At 44.3% G+C, this 5,448-nt stretch overlaps 1 pseudogene; it reads right to left on the bottom strand.

Moving 5' to 3' along the window:
- Positions 1–994: 994 nt before the first annotated feature.
- On the bottom strand, positions 995–2,580 carry LOC100425341 (TIMELESS-interacting protein pseudogene; annotated as a pseudogene).
- Between the last annotated feature and the right edge of the window lie 2,868 nt (positions 2,581–5,448).

Raw genomic sequence — 5,448 nt, forward strand, 5'->3', positions numbered from 1 at the left:
ACTCAGGAGGATGAGGTGGAAGGATTGCTTGAGCCCAAGAGGTGAAGGTTGCAGTGAGCTGAGATCACACCACTGCACTCCAGCCTAGGTGTGCAGTGAGACACAGTGAGACTCTGTCTCAAAAAAAAAAAAAAAAAAAAAAAAAATCCTGATATTTAAATGTGGATTTTTTTCCAACTTTTATTATAGATCAAAGGGTATATGCGCAGATTTGTTACATGGGTAAATTGCATGACACTGAGGCTTGGGGTCCCAATCATCATATCGCCCAGGCAGTAAGCATAGTACCCAACAGGTGGTTTTTCAGCCCACACCCTTCTCTCTCCCTCTCCCATCTAATGGTTCCCAGTGTCTATTTTTCCCAACTTTTTTTGTTTGTTTTAGTTTTCAAGATAATTTTTATTTTTACTTCTTTTAAAAAATGGACATTAATATTCAGTATATATGTGTACCTTAAAACTTCACCCAGGTTTACAAAAATTAGTCGGACATGGTGGCACATGCCTGTAATCCCAGCTACTTGGGAGGCTGAGGCAGGAGAATCACTTGAACCCGGGAGGCAGAGGTTGCAGTGAGCTGAGATCGCGCCACTGCACTCCAGCCTGGGCGACAGAGCAAGACTCCATCTCATACAAAAAACAAAAACAAAAACAAAACTACAAAAAAAATTCACCCAGCCTACTCTGGGCACACTGTCCATGGGTTAGTCCTGCTCTGTAAGGAGCAGTAAAAAAATCTCCCAATTTAGTAAAAACAAGGCATTCAATGGCAGACCAGCAGCAGAAACTGCTTATTACCTAATAATCATTTATGAAGTCATATCTATATAAAAACAAACACTAAAGAGAATAGACAACCAAAGTGACAGGCATAATTATAAATAAATACCAGATTACCAGATTTTAAATATTAATCTGTAAAAGTTTTACTACCTAAGGATTTTCACTCAAAGGAGAAAAAATACATAGTAACACCAAGCTTGCAGAATGGGGAGTTAACAGATACATTTTCTCTTAATGGAAACCCATCTAGCTTCAGTAACATTTCTGGATGAAGCATCAAGTTACTGTTGCACTTTTTTTTTTTTTTTTTTTTTTTTTTTTGAGACGGAGTCTCTGTAGCCAGGCTGGAGTGCAGTGGTGTGATCTCAGCTCACTGCAACCTCCGCCTCCTGGGTTCAAGCCATTCTCCTGCCTCAGCCTCCCGAGTAGCTGGGACTACAGGCGCGTGCCATCACGCCCAGCTAATTTTTGTATTTTTAGTAGAGACGGGATTTCACCATATTGGCCAGGATGGTCTCAATCTCTTGACCTCGTGATCCGCCTGCCTCGGCCTCCCAAAGTGCTGGGATTACAGGCGTGAGTCACTGCGCCCAGCCTTTTTTTTTTGTTTTTTTGTTTTTTTGTTTTTTTGTTTTTGAGATGGAGTTTCACTCTTGTTGCCTAGGCTGGAGTGCAATGGTGAGATCTTGGCTCACAGCAACCTCTGCCTCCCAGGTTCAAGCTATTCTCCTGCTTCAGCCTCCCGAGTGGCTAGGATTATAGGCATGTGCCACCACGCCCAGCTAATTTTGTATTTTTAGTAGAGACGAGGTTTCTCCATGTTGGTCAGGCTGGTCTGGAGCTCCCGACCTCAGGTGATCTGTCCACCTCAGCCTCCCACAGCGCTGGGATTAAAGGCTTGAGCCACCATGCCTGGCCACTGTTGCACATTTTTAAAAGACTGGTCCAGCTGTGTTTCCTCTCATTTTAAATCCTTCTCTTCATTTAAAGTATTGGCAGGAGCATCATTACATAGATTGTCTAGAATGTCTTTGTTTAATCCATTTGACTCCTCCTTTTGATCTTCATCAGTATTAACCTGTTCAATTGTCTGTACCCTGGGTGTATTCATTAACATTATCATTTCCTAGGGACTATTACTCAGCAGCTTTGCCTGCCTTCTTTCCGAGGTCGGTTGTTTATTTCTCTCAATCCTTTGTTGTTGCTCTTTTGTTAGGCTTCTACTTGACTCAGAAGCAAACGTCTCACTTTCAGATGAGTTTGTCAGAAAGGGATCTAATACAGCAGCAGTTACACAATGTCCATTATTTTCCCCAACTTCATCATTATTGCTAACAACATATTCATGTAAAATAGGGAGATCAAGTCAAATTCATTTTAAACAGGTCTGAATTTCCTTTTTATTTCTCAGGTATTCAATTCTGTCAATAAAATCCTCAAACTGCAGTTTAGGGAATTGCCTATGTGCCCAGTGTTCCATGTGTCTGATTGGCATCTTTAAGTCTTCAGCCTCATGACTTTTACCTTTGAATTTTGCCCTATCAAATACATGCCTTAAGGCTGGAAGCCCTCTCTCTGAAATTAATCTGTGAGCATCCAGCTTGGATATATTTATTTTAACTGCTCTCTTTGAAGGCACAGGAACAAGTGCTCCACTTGCTGATTCTTTATCAGGTTCAGCTCCTTCACCATCTTGTCTCTCTGGAGATGCTGGAGGTAGGAAAGGAGGAAAAGTTTCATCTTCTACATGCTCGTAATCTAGAAGGTCAATCATGCCATTCTCCTATGGTTCTAGCATCTTTTCCTCTGGCTTTCCTCCCTTTCTGGACGCTCCTTCTGGATTTTCTTTCCAGGTTCATCTAGCCTCACGCAGACAGCAGAGGCCACAGCGCAGAGCTCGGTGTGCAAAGTAAGCATGCTTCTCCTATTTTTCCCATCTTTACGTTCATGTGTATCCAGTGTTTACCTTCCACTTATAAGTGAGAACATGTAGTTTTTTTTTTTTTTTTCTGTTCCTGTATTAATCTGCTTAGGATAATGGCCTCCAGCTGCATCCATGTTGCTGCAAAGGACATGATTATGTTCTTTTTCATGACTGTGTAGTATTTCATGGTGTATATCTGACACATTTTCTTTTTTTTTTTTTTTTTTTTTTTTTTTTTTTTTTTGAGACGGAGTCTCGCTCTGTCGCCCAGGCTGGAGTGCAGTGGCGCGATCTCGGCTCACTGCAAGCTCCGCCTCCCGGGTTCACGCCATTCTCCTGCCTCAGCCTCCCGAGTAGCTGGGACTACAGGCGCCCACAACCGCGCCCGGCTAATTTTTTGTATTTTTAGTAGAGACGGGGTTTCACCGTGGTCTCGATCTCCTGACCTTGTGATCCGCCCGCCTCGGCCTCCCAAAGTGCTGGGATTACAGGCGTGAGCCACCGCGCCCGGCCTGACACATTTTCTTTATCCAATCTGCTGTTGTTGGGCATCTAGGCTGATTCCATGTGTTTGCTATCGTGACTAGTGCTGCAATGTGTCTTTTTGGTAGAATGATTTCTTTTCCTTTGGGTATATACCCAGTATGTGGGCACATTTTTAAAGAATTACTTAATTTTTGAATATGTGATATGCATGTGCTTCAGAAGCAAAGGTGAAAAGGAGTGCAGTGGGCCAGGCACAGTGGCTCACACCTGTAATCCCAGCACTTTGGGAGGCTAAGGTGGGAGGATTGCTTGAGCCCAGGAGTTGCCAGGTGTGGTGGCCCATGCCTGTGGTCCCAGCTACCTGGGAGGCTAAGGCAGGACAACAGCTTGAGCCCAGGAGGTCGAGGCTGCAGTGAGCTGTGATCACGCCACTGCATTCCATCCTGGGTGATAGAGTGAAACACTGTCTCAAAAAAAAAAAAGAGAGAGAGAGAGAGAAATGAAAAAGAAAGATAATTCTCTCACACAGTCTATCACAGGCAGGTGAGCATCTTATTTCCAAGACCCTCCACTCAGGATGTTAAGACAGAAGTGAGGTTCATAGCTCATCTTCAAAGGCTATTTGCACATTTTGGTCCAAAACATACTTCCTCAATCCTAAATATGATTTCTGTTTTCCTTTCTTCTTCCTTTCTTCCTTCCTTTCTTCCTTCCTTCCTTCCTTCCTTCCTTCCTTCCTTCCTTCCTTTCTTCCTTTCTTCCTTTCCTCCTTCCCTTCCTTCCTTCCTTCCTTCCTTTCTTCCTTCCTTTCTCTTTTCTTTTTTTGAGACAGAGCCTTGCTGTGTCGCCCAGGCTGGAGTGGAGTGGCATGATCTCCACTCACTGCAACCTCCGCTTCCCAGGTTCAAGCAATTCTCCTGCCTCAGCCTCCTGAATAGCTTGGATTACAGGCGCCCGCCACCTTGCCCAGCTAATTTTTGTATTTTTGGTAGAGACGGGTTTCACCACATTGGGCAGGCTGGTCTCGAACTCCTCACCTCAGGTGATCTGCCTGCCCCAGCCTCCTGGAGTGCTGGGATTACAGGCGTGAGCCACCGCGCCCGGCTGATTTCTGTTTTTCTTTTCCTGGAAGTAGCGTGGCATGGGAGGAGGGTGCGAAATAAAATCCTATCAACATTGTCTAGGAAAATTCCCAGTACTTGACTTGCTGTAAGTCAGTTGGAGAATTTCCTTTTTCACTACTATGCAACAGTTTATATCATGTTGATAAATTGACACAAAATGATAAAGCATATTATCTAGAGCTGCACTGTCCAGTATAGTAGCCACTAGCTACATGTGGCTATTTACACTTAAATTAATTAAAATTATGGTCAAGTACAGTGTCTCATGCCTGTAATCTCAGCACTTTGAGAGGCTTAGGCAAGAGGATTGCTTAAGACCAGGAGGTCAAGACCAGCCTGAGCAACAAAATGAGACTCTGTCTTCACAAAAAATAAAATTAGCGGGGCACGCCTGTAGTCTTAGCTACTCAGGAGGCTGAGGCAGGAGGATTGCTTGAGCCCAGGAGTTTGAGTCTGCAGTGAGCTATGATCATGCCACTGCACTCCAGCCTGGGTGATAGAGTGGGACCCCGTCTCTATTTTAAAATAATAATTAGATTAAGTTAAGTATTTAACACAAGCTACAACATGGATGAAGCTTGAGGACCTTATGCTAAGTGAAATAAGCCAATCACAAAGTGATTTCACTTACATGAGCTACTTAGTCAAATTCCTAAAGACAGAGAGTAGAGTGGTCGTTGCCAGGGACTGGGAGAAGGAAGGAATGGGGAGTTATGGCTGAACAAGTATGAGTTTCAGGTTGGGTAGAAGAAAAGGTTCTGGAGATATGTGGTGGTGATGGTTGCACAAAAATGCAAATGTTCGGCCACGCGCGGTGGCTCATGCCTGTACTCCCAACACTTTGAGAGGCCAAGGCAGGCGGATCACAATGTCAAGAGATCGAGACCATCCTGGCCAACATGGGAAAACCCTGTCTCTACTAAAAATACAAAAAATTAGCCGGGAGTGTTGGCACATGCCTGTAGTCCCAGCTACTCAGGAGGCTGAGGGAGGAGAATTGCTTGAACCTGGGAGGTGGAGGTTGCAGTGAGCCAAGACCACACCACTGCACTCTAGTCTGGGAGACAGAGTCTCACTCTGTCTCAAAAAACAAACAAAGGCCGGGCGCGGTGGCTCAAGCCTGTAATCCCAG

This window comes from Macaca mulatta, chromosome X (assembly GCF_049350105.2).
Source record: "Macaca mulatta isolate MMU2019108-1 chromosome X, T2T-MMU8v2.0, whole genome shotgun sequence".
Taxonomy (NCBI): Eukaryota; Metazoa; Chordata; class Mammalia; order Primates; family Cercopithecidae; genus Macaca; species Macaca mulatta.